This window comes from Puma concolor, chromosome A3 (genome assembly GCF_028749965.1).
Source record: "Puma concolor isolate L17-30 chromosome A3, mPumCon1.1.hap2, whole genome shotgun sequence".
Taxonomy (NCBI): domain Eukaryota; kingdom Metazoa; phylum Chordata; class Mammalia; order Carnivora; family Felidae; genus Puma; species Puma concolor.
In genome coordinates this window covers 6,268,530-6,281,898 of record NC_141669.1, presented here as the reverse complement: position 1 = coordinate 6,281,898, position 13,369 = coordinate 6,268,530, and positions in this window count along the sequence as shown.

The following is a 13,369-nucleotide window of genomic DNA, read 5'->3' as shown; positions in this document are numbered from 1 at the left end:
TGAATGACTAACACTATCTTCATTGTACCCTCACACTGAATTGATAGTTTGGTTTGGTACAGAATTCTGGTTTAGGAATGATTTCCCCCTTCCCAGATTTTGAAGACCCTGAATTGTAATCTAGTATCCAGGGTTGCTCTTGAGAATCATAATCATTCTGATTCCTGATCCTTTGTATGAGACCTATTTTTATCTCCCTGACAGCTTGTAAGGTTTTCTTTTGTCCTCAATATTCTTTTTTTTTTTTTAAGTTCATTTATTTGAGAGAGAGAGAGAGAGAGAGAGAGAGAGAGAGAGAGAGAGCAGGGGAGGGACAGAGAGAGGGAGAGAATCCCAAGCAGCCTCCACTCTGTTAGTGCAGAGCCCGACCTGGGGCTCAAACTCATGAACTGTGAGATCATGACCTGAACTGAAACCAAGAATTGATGTTTAACCAACTGAGCCACCCAGGCACCCCTATCTTCCAATCTTTCTAATGAGAGGCAACAGTCTGTGGGAGGTATGGATGGAGAAATGACCAGGCCCCTCTGACATGGATGAATTGGGGGTAGGAAAGAAGAGAAGGGTCAGCAGCAGGGACTCTCCTTGTGATGCAATGTTCTGACACAGAAGTCAGAGATGTCTGAGAATTCCAATCTGAATCTGGCTGTTAGGGCTTACATTACGTCCTCCAAAGAAGGTGTGTTGAAGTCTGAACCCCCAGCACCTTGGATTGTGACCTTTAGAAATAGGGTCCTTGTCAAATGTCATTAGTTAAGATAAAGTCGTATTGGAGTAGAGAGAGTCCCCAAGCCGACATAAGTGGTGTGTTTATAAGAAGGCCATGTAAAGACAGATGGGCAGGGAGAAAGCCACATGAGGACAGAGACAGTGATGGACCGATAAGCTATGGGATGCTAGGATTGCGGCTGTCACCAGGACACAAGCATGGGGCAGTTTATCCCTCAAAGCCCTCAAAGGGAACCGGCCTTACCCATACTCTGATTTCAGACTTCCAGCCTCCAGAACTGTATTGTTTTATGCTCTGCAACGTGTAGTACCTTGTTAGCGAGTCCTAGCAAAAGCTAACACGTCGTCCTTTTGTATTATCAAGAAGGCATGTTTGTCAAGGTGGAAGAGAGATGGCAGTTTTTAATCTTCTCAACGAAGTTTGTTATCCTGATTCAGCCTTTTTTTCAGAGTTAGGGCATGTGGCTTGCTTCGGTACTCTTGCCCAGGCCTTACAAACGTCAAGGGCAACTGGCTTCTTGGCCCTCTCAATTCTGGTTTAGGATTGAGCTTGATTATCCTACTTGTCTAGCCGCTTACCACGCATCCTGTGCTTTCCAGCTCCCAGCATTCTCCCACAGTGCTTTCCCTACCACCTTCGCTCTTTGTGGGTCTCTACCAGCATAGTCAATAGAATCTTCTGTGATGACAGAATTGCTCTTTGTCTGTGCTGCTCAGTATGAGAGCCACTGGCCGTCTGCAACCGTTGAGCACTTGAGGTGCGGCTAGTGCACAGCACACACTAAATGTGAGAATTTATTTCATAAAAATGTAAACATAGCACACGTGGCCATTGGCTGCCATATTGGATAGCACAGATCTGTGCTGTAAAAAAAAACAAGAAAGTTTTCGTTTTCAAGGTAATGAGGGAGGTAGTGAAAGTACAGGAATGTCTTCTATCTGCTGTCTTTACCCTAATGTCTCTTGCAAGCCTTAAATTTTATTTCAAAGACCTTAGAGCTAAACCAGCGATAGTGAATATAAAACGAAGTTCTGGCCCCATGTAGCAGGTGAGCCCTGTTGCATGGTTCTACGTGCAGGAGGCGGCCCTCGTGGTGGTTCCTCCTGTCACAGGGGAGGGCCTGGGCGGGTAGGGAGGTGGGAAGGGTCGGTGCTACCTGTGGACGCAGAACGGACTTGGGACCCCCACCCCCAGGCCTGTTCTGGCTGAAGCCTAGCTTTCCTTCCGTGCTCCCGGCTCCTTGGCCAAGTGGCCATACCTGTCAGCTGAGGTATGCTTGAAGCTTCCAGAGACCCACACCTATGTGAGTCCAGAATATTCAAGTTGGCCTCCTGGGCCCTGCGGCCACTGGGCTGCTGGAAAACAGATTGGATCGGTAAAAATATATGTGTGTGTGTGTGTGTTCTCACAAAATCTGAGAAAATCGCACCTCCACTTTGACAAAAAAATCTGTTTGTGCTGCTCCAATAATCACTTCCTAGCTGGTGGGAAAGCAGGCCATATGTCTGCAGAGCGGCTCGCAGAGGAGACGCCGAGGAGATGGTCTACTTCCATCGCGCCACGCAAAACACCTTTTCTCCAGCCGATCGGCCCCGAAATAAAAAGAACCCAAGCCACACGCGCTTCCGCTTCCAAACAGTAGTCCCCATGCACACTGCAGACGGGTGGAGTGGGGACCGGAAGCGGGGCCCCCAAGGCTCACGACGCGCGTGCGTCGTCGGGAAGTACCAACCAACAGGAGTTTGGGTTCAGAGGTTCAGCGGTGGGCATGGGGAGACGCCCGGCACCCAGATGTAAACCAAGAAGGTTCCATCGGCAGAAAGTGGGGTTTGGTTTACTGGGGAGGCCTGCAGTCCCTCCTGGGGACTGTGGCACCCGACTCTGAGGGCAGGTGCGAGGCGAGCAGCCCACAAGCCTCCCTCCGCCTCCACTCCTGGCCCGCAAGCCTTCTTGGGGGTGTGGCTCCGGAATTCAACCCTGAAAGTGGTGGCGGTGGTCCCAGGGAGGCTAGGGCGCATGGTAGAAAAGCAGAACACCAAGGAGTTTTCTTCTCGGAGACCCTTTCCCAAGAGTCAACTTAGAGCTATTCTGGAGTTAATGATCATCTTTCCCACAGTGCCGTTTCTGGAACAAGCCTGTCTCTCCACAATTGGTTTTGTGGCCTCAGGTCAATCCCAAACGTTGTGTTTTGATTTTTTTTTTTCACCTGGGACTCCAAAAGGTAGTGTGAAAAGAAATCAAGTTGAGATACAAAAGTACTTAAAAAAAAATTTTTTTTTTTTTAAATGGTTTATTTATTTTTGAGAGAAAGAGAGACAGAGCATGAGCCGGGAGGGGCAGAGACAGAGGGAAACACAGAATCTGAAGCAGGCTCCAGGCTCTGAGCTGCCAGCACAGAGCCCGATGTGGGGCTCGAACTCACGAACTGAACCGTGGGATCATGACCTGAGCTGAAGTCGGATACTCAACTGACTGAGCCACCCAGGCACCCCTAAAAGTACTTTTAAAAAGTTACTGATTTTTGTGCCCATTTCAGTTTTTTTTTAAAGTTTATTTATTTATTTTGAGAGAGAGAGAAAGTGCAAGCAGGGGAGGGGCGGGGGGGGGGGTGAGAGGGAATCCCAGGCAGGCTCAGCACAGAGCCCGATGGGGGGCTTGAACTCACGAACCATGAGATCATGACTCTGGGCCAAAGTCAGACACTGAACTGGCTGAGCCACCCAGGCACCCCTGATTTCAGTTTCATTTAAAAAAAATTTATTTGTTTTATAAATAAACAGCTAATCAATTCTCTATGTGAACCCTCTCTCTTTTTTAGAAAAAATATTGATGTCCCTTGTGCTCTGAAAGTATTATTTGGAAGATTCAGGAAGCAAAGCATACCTCTTGGAGTTTTCATCATCCATCAGGAGGGACTTTATAAAGAAATGCAAGGGGCTGAATGCTTGTATCCCCCCCACCCCCAATTCGGTTGTCCCCCCACAAATCCCCAGGGATGGTATTTGGAGGCAAGGCCTTTGGGAGCCGATTCAGCTGCGAGGAGGGTGCCCCCATAAATGGGGTTAGTGCCTTGTTATCAAAAGAGACACGATGAGATGATCTCTCTCTGCACCCCGTGAGGACGGGGCCAGGAAGCGGCATCTGGAAGCCAGGAAGAGGGCCTTCACCAGAACCCAGCGAGGCCGGTGCCCTGAGCCCTTCCGGCCCCCGGAACCATGAGACAAGGTGTTTGGGTAGGCCACCTCCTCTGCAGCCTGGGCTGAGATGGAGAACATGGCCTGTAATTGTCAAAGCTGATCCCGCGTGGTCTGTGCCAGTCTGGCCAACTGCGTGCGACGCGGGTGCTCACTCCATCCTGGGGCCTGCTCGGACACCTGTTGCTCCCGCAATCCCAGGGGTGCCTCTGGAGACCCAAGAGTCAGCTCTTCTGACCACACTGGCTTCGCGATGCCGTGGCTCATGCGGGGAACACAGGGTATTCAGCAAAAGAACACTTCCCAGCGGCAGCTAATTAAACCGAGAAGGAAGCCCAGGGGAGATGAAGGAGGGACAGCATTAATCCAGAACCTGGAAGTGACATTGGCATGCACAGATGAGGCCTGGACCCCAAGGGCCCTGCCTCAAATGTTGCTTTCCTGATCTCTTCCAGCTGGAAGTAATCTCCCTTTGGAGCTCCCTCAGCACTTTATCTGCTCGTCTCTGGGGCACTTATTACTGTCTGCCTCCAGTGAGTTATTTCTGAACCTGCTTTATCTCGCCTCTTGGACCGCTAGCGTCTCAAGGGTTGGGACTGTCGTAAACACCTGCTATCTTCCTGCCGAGGGCCTTTGCACAAGAGGTTATCAGTTAGCTGAATCCAGTCCTTGTTGCCTCCGACTCTGTCCCTGGATTTCGGGCCCGGCGATTTCCACACCAGCAGGCTGGCGCCCTGGAAATGAGGCAGCGTCCGCACGGGCTGCCATCTTGGAAACTGAAAGCCCCCTGGAGGAAGTGCCCTGGGACGGTTGTGGTGGTTTATTGGCTCCCTTCACCATTCCTGCCGTGCTCCGCACTGCTGTGTGTTCAGTGTCTTTCCATCAAGTACTCCTCCTTCTGCTGTGTCTTCTCCCAGCTGATGGTCATTCTTCCACCTCTCCCTGTTCAGTGCTCACCTTGCTGGAAACTTCCTCTCCCTCAACCTCCCGTCTTCTTGGCCAGGCTTCTCCCACGGGGTCCGGTGGCCCGCTATTCGCTGGACGTGGTGTGTGGTTTTTAGCCTTCGTCTGACTTGCGTGTCTGCGTATTTCACCCCGCTGATGACTGATGACTGATGACTCTCTTCTGGAAGCCTCTGCTCCCTTGGCATCCTCATCAGACTCTCCTTGTTCTTCTCGGATGGCAGCCTCTTTCCTACTCCTTCTCTGGGTCCTTTTCCTGTTCTTTTTCTTCAGCTCTTCGTGTTCTCTGCCCATTGCTCGCCTCACACGCCCAGACGCTTTCTTTCCTTCTGCAGGACTTCAGCCACCACCTGGACGCGGACACCCCTCCAGCCTGCAGCTGCGGCTCTAGCCTTTTCCCCGATGTCATTTCACATACACGTTCCCGGTCGTCCTCTGTTTATTGCCAGAAGCTCCCCACACCCTGGTGTCTGAGATGCAAGTGAAGACTTACCTTCTGGCATCTCCCGCCACAGTTAACAAACCCCCGCCCCCACCCCGTCACCTGGCTGCCCATCCTGGACTCGCCTCTGTCCTCGGCCCCGTCCAGTCCAGTGACCAGGGCTCCGATCGCCCCGGCGCGGTCGGGTGGGCTATGCTGTGTGACAGGTGGCCCGGAAGCCTCAGTGGCTCACCATCTCGAACGTTTGTGTCTTGCCCGCGTGCAGTCTGACGTGGGTGGGGCACTACCCCAAGCGGCTCGCCTCCAGGTAGCCTCTCGGAGATTGTTCCAGCTCTAGCCCTGCCAGCTGGAGCCCACGCCTCTAGGATTGCTGCGGAAGGGAAGGAGCACGCCAGGGGACCCTGCCAGACGCCGGGGAAAGGCTCACGTCACCTCTGCCCCATCCCACTGACCAGAACTCAGCCCGTGGCCCCCACGCTCCCTGCCAGGGGAGCAGGCGATGCGGTGCCTTGCGTGCTCGGGGGAGGAGATGAGCCGGTGCCCGCGGCGTCTCCTCCGCCTGCCGCCCTTCCTTCTGCCTCTGCCGCCACCCTCACGGCCACGGCCCTCGTCTCGGCCCGTGTCATCTCTACCCGGACCCGGGGGCACCCCTCGCGGCAGCAGGAACGTCTTTCCCTTCCGCGGACACCCCCGCCTCCTGCTCACGCTCTTGCGGAGGTGCGACTCCCGTGCCCCGGGGCCTCCGTCCATTCTCTCTTTCGGCATCGACCCAGGCGGGCGGCTCTCAGCCCCTCCGCTCTCATGTCCCACCGCCGTCCCCGACGCAGCTTTCTCTCCAGAGGCCACGGGCTCCTCGCGGTTCCCCAGATGGCCCGCTGTCTTCTCAAGACCACCTCCCAGTGGTCTCTCTTCTGGAAGGTGGCCTCAGATCCCCATGCCAGAGCCAGCCCGCAGGTTTGCGTGCTCCGCTGCGGCCGAGACAGAGGCTCTCTCCTCTGGGCTTCCAGAGCCCTTCCCAGCCCTGTATGTGGACACTTGTTGCATTCTTTTTTGGGGGGGGCGGTCATCGCTTCGCAGAGAATCTGACCCTACCCGCTGACCGAAGGTGACCCGGGCTTCTGTGTGCCAATCCCCGTGCTCGGAACAGCGTCACAGGTTTTGACTCACTGGGTCCTCACGAGCACCCTGTGAGAGAGGGACGACTGCGGTTTCTATTGAAAATCATGGTGGGGAACCTGAGGCACAGAGAGGTTTGGGAACTTGCCCCAGGTCACACAGCCGGCAAGCGGTGGAGGCAGGTTGGCTCCTAGTCCGCAGGTGTGGCCGCGGCCTCTGTCACCGACTGCGCTCTGCGCTCTTTGCCCACAGAAGGCCGGTCGCTGACGTTCGGTCAGACGCACACGTGGGCGAGTTCCGTTTTCGGGTCGTCTTCAACCTCCCCCTCTGCCTGCCTCCACCCTCGCGCCTCTCGGAAGTCTCCCGGTCTTCACTTCTTGCTCCGATCCTGTAACTTGAGAAGTAAGAAAATAAATCCACGAGACTTTCACTATGTTTTATTCAAATAGATGAACGGTCTTGTCTTAACAGCGGGCACCCCTCCCCTTAGACGGTCGCCCCAGGGATGTCATCGCCACCCAGAACGTTCTGGAAGGCTTCTTTGGGGTCTGGTTGCAGAGGTAGCTTACCGGTCACACAGAAGGGCCATTTCCATGACTTGAGGATCGCCGTCTGCACAGTCTGAACGACATCCTGGGGATTCTCCCGAATAGATGTTACTAATTAAACGTGCTTCACCCAACGTGTCGTTAGTTTCAGTAGGTGCGCCCAAAGTGACGTGCTTTACGGTTCCCATTCCCTAAACGGCTGCCGTGTCATGGAGCAGCCGAGAAGGGCACTGTAGTCCTGTCCCGGGGCTGCCATAACCAAGACCCCAGACTGGCCGCTTTGAGCAGCAGAGATTGGTTTCGCATGGTTCTGGAGGCCGTGAGTCCAAGATCCAGGTGTCGGCCGGGCCGGTTCTCTTGAGCCCTCTTTCCTTGGCTTGTGGACGGCCACCTTCTCGCTGTGTCTTTACTTGGTCTTCCCTCTGTGTGTGTCTGTGTCCTAATCTCCTTTTTAAGGATACCAGTCATATTGGATTAGGGCCCACCCATATGACCTCATTTTACCTTAGTTGACTCTTCGAGAGCCTTGTCTCCTCCAAATACAGTCACATTTGGAGGTACTGGGGATGAGAACTCAACATTGGAGTTTTGGGGCAACACAGTTCGGCCCACAGCAGGCAATGACCGAAGCTCGCGTCCAGCACCCCTGCGACCTTGGACCAGGTCCCGCCTCCCCGGGTTTCAGTCTCCTTATCACCCACGTAGGGAGTCACACTAGATCACCCTGGGTCTTTACAGCCTCAAGGCTCTGCCATGACCACTACTGGCATCGTGTTAGGATGACACACAGCTTCGGTGCCACAGGCACCACCAGGGCTTCGGCATTCAAGGCCACCAACCCCTGGGGTGCTCTGGTTTCTCAACAGCTGACGACAAACTTTGTTATCTCTGTTGGCAAGCTAAGCATTTCTCCTGGGCTCTGAAAGCCACAGCGACACCATCTCCGCTGGAAACATCCTCAGGGAAACATTGTTCAGGCTTTTCCGGTCCGTTCGGTCCTGAGATAGAAGCCCCTGATCACCCACCGAAAGAAGGAAGGAAGACGTCTGGGGCCTTCGGAGCAGAACAAGGGCACTTTCTATCCGGGGTAATTCTCTATACACGCACTGGTAAAGATCACAGTCAAAGCAAACCAACCAGTGAAGGAAAAGCAGTCAGCAAGGGCAGCAGGACCCTTCTCGTGGGCGCCGGGGCAGACCCCCTCAGTCACAGTTGGCTTTGGCTAGCTTGGAGCCCGTCCGCAGCTTTCCAGGTCCCTGGAGTTGGCCAGGGTAGGCGATGCTCCACAGACGAGCCCGAAGCTTGCAGCCCATTCTTCACCGAGCAGCGCTGTGGCGGGCTCCTGTAGGGTATGCCAGCCCCGGTCCTGCGTCCTAGGGCAGCAGCTGTGTGGGACCCACTGGCCTCCTTCAGCCAGTGGGGCACTGACGGGGAGATAAGCAGGTATGGGTGGGAGGAAGGGGCGCTCTGAGCAGGACCAGGTTCTTCCACCTCGCGTGGGATTTTCATCTTTCTCTCCACTTTGAGAAGCTGGTCTGCAAACCTAGATCCCCGTATTCATGCAGGCAACCAAGCTTTCCAGATTTCTGTTTCCTTCTCCGAGACATGGCAACACGGACGCCCAGGAGAGTAGTCGTGAGGGGCAAATGAGCAGGTGCCTGGTCCCCGGCAGCCACCTGCTGATTTCTCTTGTGCCAACCTCTGTTGATTTGGGGGAGAGTGGGTGAGTCCGTACGAGGCGTGTGATTTCCCACGGGGAATGCTGAGCTCAGCGTGGCGGTCTTCACGACGCACATGGACACCCCACTTGGGGGTGACGCGCATTCTCCCTCCGACCCCCTTTGTCACGCTGTGAGGTCAGTGCTGCCCCTTTCTCTTTACACGAGGGATACTGGAGAAGCAGGGGTTAACGCCAGCCCTGCCGGGGTCACACGGGTGGGGGTGGGGTGGGGGGAAGGATGCGGGAAGAGCCTGGCCTGGGCCCCCTCGCGCTGCTCTGACCTTCGGCAGCTCGGGGACCAGGCTCCATTCACGGTCCCAGTGCTCACGACGGTCCTGCACCGGCTTGTCAGACGTTGGAGCCTTTCCACAGCCATCACAGGAGCCTAGAGGGTTTCAGTTCATCTGAGCACACCACCGCGAGATCCGAACGGACGCGCTGCGCAGGGGTCTCAAGATACAGCAAAGACTTGGCCTTATTGAGGTGTCTTCTCTTTACCACACGTGGGAGACCATTTCTGCATCATCTGCCTAAAAGAATCTTGCTAAAGATTCCTGCTAAAAACTTCTTGCTAAAACATCTTGCTAAAAACTCAGACTGATTGTTACCCAAATCAGGCCAAATTATTTGACGCTCTGGCGTATTTTCAAATTTGCGATGGCCCAACATCCTTCTTTTATTGTAGGAAAGAGTGGAGTGGCCACGGGGTGTAAAATTAGGGCTTATGAGGGGTTGACCAGGCACAGGGCCCAAGAGGTCTGCCTGGACTTTCTTATGCTAATGCAGGCAAGTGGCTCTAATGGCCTCAGGATGGGTCTTCATGGGGGAGGAACCTCCCATAACGTCCGTCTCCTCAGACTTCTTTCTTTCTCAATTGCATACCGGAGTTGTCATACCAGTTAGGGAATTCTGTGTGTGGTGTTGTCACAAGGAGAGGCATTCAGGGGGATTTGTCCTTGATCTTCCCCACAGAGGTGGATCCCTTCCCAGGACAAAGGGCAGGTAAACAGAAGCTCAGAATGCACGTGACCTCGCAGTACCCAGTTCAGGCTGACAGGCCTGCGGTGGGCGTAGCAGAGTTAGTTATTGGGACAATGACACCACGGCGCCATCATTCCCGCAAACATGAGGGCTGCCTCCTCTGCGCCGGGCCCTGTGCTCCAATCTGAGAACCAGTGACTTTGTCTGGGGCCGATGCAGAGAGCTTAACCCCATGTAGGGGATGCCACGGTGGGCTCACGGTTCCCGTCCATCTGTCCAGCCCTGTGCTTAGCTTCTCCACTTCCTCCAAGTGAGGACACTTGACCCCTTGCCGGACTCCAGCGCACGTCCCTAACCTCTGCCCATGCCACCCACTTGCCTTCCCACTGTGTTCCAGATCCCGTGGTGACTTCTCTTGGGTTCCTGCCTCCTTTTCTCGCCTCGCCTTGGGTTCCAACGCCCCCATCCGCCGCCAAGCGTTGGTCCAACTGACCCTCTGCCTTAGCCCTGGTAGCTCCCTCTTCTGAGAACGTTCCTGCGGCCTCGCCATCCCAACAGCCTCCACTGATCACCTCCACCGCTGTCCACTCTCAGGCCATGCTACTCAAAGATGGCTTCGAGGGTGTGGTTTCTCACAGTCAATCATGACACTGGCTTTAGGTTTCTTTTGAAAAGGGCCCCAGGGGTGGCCAAGCTTCCTGGTTGGTGTCCCCAGGGCTCCGGGAAGCACCCGCCCCCATCACGTACCTCAGCACTGGGAGTTACAGGGCCAGTAGCTGGAGGCCTGGGATGGCAGCCCTGCCTTCCTGGCCTTGCTGTCCGGATGCTCCCTGTCCTGGGCTGCCGGCCCTCCCTAGCGCCTCCCGCCACAACTCTCCTCCTGCTCCTCGGGCCCAAGCCCCCAGGCCTACAAGCACACCCACAGGAAGCGGGGCCTTCTCCATGGCCCACTCTGTGCCTCAGTTTTCCTCCAGAGCAGCACGGCACTGCAGCAGACCCCGCGTGGAAAGAGTGGTTGTTGGCTGGCAGTCAGACGAGTTTAAGAATGACGGCATTTTTTCTTTACAAGAAATAAAGGAAAAGGCTGTCTTGCTAAATCAACAAAGCTGCTTATATTGCTGTGCATTTGGCCAGGCAACTCCTCGTTGACTTGTGATGGGTTTTGGCTCTTCCAAACCCATTTTCCTCTGCAATCAAGACGATTTATCATTGAAATTATTCAGCGCATCGACGGCTAGGTAGAGGAGCTCACCATCGGCCGGAAGGGTGGGTTGCGGACACGAGGGCAGAAATCACCCCGGGGGTCTCGGATCCCAGCCCTTTCCTTCTGTGGCTGAGTGCTGGGAGGCCTCGGCCCGGGAGAAGGGCTCCCCGTTGATGGTGCCTGGGGCTGGACAAGAGCTCCTGCTGAAGGACTCGGCCCAAGGGGGACGCCTCACTGATGTCCCTTATGAACGATTCTTATGCGAGATGCTCTCTCTGGTGGCCCCTCCTTGGGAAACGTGGAAGGGCTCATGGGGAGAGGGTCCCACTGTAGCATCTGCAAGCGTGGGGGACGTGCCGGGAGGGAAGCAACGTCCACTTCCCTCTGCCACAGTCAGGCTCGCAAACCTGGATGGATACGACCAGGCATTTCCCTCTCAAACAAATAAACGCAACCAAGAAAGAGTGGCTTTGAACTTTACGGGGCATCTTTATGGCATCACTCATCACGGCGCTGGAGAGGAAATGGCATTCAGAATTTCGTTTGTGGGCAATATAGAACTTAGGCGTCTGGCTTGGAGTCACACGGGCTCAGCGAGGGAGGTGTAGGGTAGAACTGGGCATCTCCCAACCTCTCCTCCTGGTTTCCCCCACTCTCAGTGTCCCTGAACCGATGGCCCATCTGGTGGATGTGTTCATACGTGAACGACTTTTAGGCGAACTGGGGGAGACTTGTTCTATATGCTGCTTCGGAGCAGAAAGCTTGACCATCTGTGCGAAATCACAGAGAGGTGACTTCGAGCCCAGCACAGGATCCCATCCGTTAGCACCGCCCCGGAGCTGGGGGAGCCGCCTTGTGGGGTGGTGAGGGGGGCTCCTTTCGCACTGGGGGTCGCCACGGGGGCGGCAGGGCCATCTGCCCGGAGCATTTCGGGGCCAGGGCTCCTGTCGGGGGTGGCAAGGTGGACCCGACCAATGTCGTGTACACCCAGTCTGTCCCAGAGCTGCGGGCCCTCCGGTTTTCCCGCTGTCGTCTCTGTGGTTAGGTTATTGAAGCCGACTTCACTCCTGGAGTCAGTTCTGGGTTAAATGGAAGAGAAAGTAAGGGACCTTGCCCTTCAGGGAAAAGTGTGTCTTGTTCACCAGGAAATCTGTCACCTCTGGTCTGTGGCAGCCTGCCTACCTGGTGCTGTCACCTAAAGGTGACGTTGGGCCAGGACAGGCTTCGAGTGGAGGTTTCAGAGCACGAAGTGACCCGAGAGCAGAGGCAGAGCTTCAGAGGGTCACAGGGTTGGTTACCTGCTCACAGCCCAGGGTAGTCTGCTGTGAAGAGCTGACCTGAAACTTTTCTTGGACAACAGGAAGGGATCTTTGCTCAAAGCTGGAGACAGAGGACGGCGCGTGGACGGGGTCCCTGTTGGGAGGCCAGGAGCAGCACTTGCATCTGAGACACTGGGCTCCCGAGGTTACTCAAGTCCAGAGGGTAGGTTTATAATAATAATAATAGTAAATTCAGGTTGGGCAATTCCTGCTTGACCGTATATCCTAATCGCGGATTAGTTTAGTGTATGTAAACCTAGTGTTTGTAGACATGGTCTCCATTTTCCTGAAGCCAATGTGATTTTTTTTTTTTTTATCCCCAAAGCACCAACGGATCTGAAATCTCTGTGTGAACAGTGCCTTGTGTTACTAACTCAAGGAAAGGGCATTCCACTCATTCTCTGCTGAGGTCATCTTAATGCCTCCCCTCCCCCCTCTCCCCTCCCCCCCCCCCCCCCCCCCCAGTGCAAAAGGTGCTTTTATTATAGCACAGGGACAGGACCCATGGTCAGAAAGAGCCACACTCATCTTAATGCTTTTCTAGTGGCTGTTGGTGGGAAATTCAACAGTACTAGGGGTAAGAGTCTTTGCAACTACTACCTGGGTTTATCTCTCTCTCTCTCTCTATCTCTATATATCGATACCAATATAGATAGATAGATAGTTGAGATGTAATTCACACACCTTAAAATCCACTCCTTTAAAGCATGTGATACAGTGGTTAATATATTCATAAAATTGTGCAGTCTTCATTACTATCTAATTCCAGAACATTTGCAACATCCTCCTAAGAAAATCTCTACCTATAAGCAGTCACCCTTCCTCCCCCCACGCCCTCCAGGCCCTGGCAACCCGGCAACTAATCTACTTTCAGTCTGTGTGGATTTGTTATATTTCCTATAATAAAATCATATAATATATGGCCTTTTGTGTCTAGTTTCTCTCACTGAGCGTAATGTGTTCATGGTCCATCTGTGATGTAGCGTGTCAGTTATTCATTATTTTACTGGCAGAGAATATTCCATTTTGTAGACATACCATATTTTATTTGTCCATTCATCAGTCGATGGACATTTGAGTTGCTTCCACTTTTCGACTAGCATGAATCTGCTGCTGTAAACAATCCTGTACAAGTTTTTGGGTGGACCTATG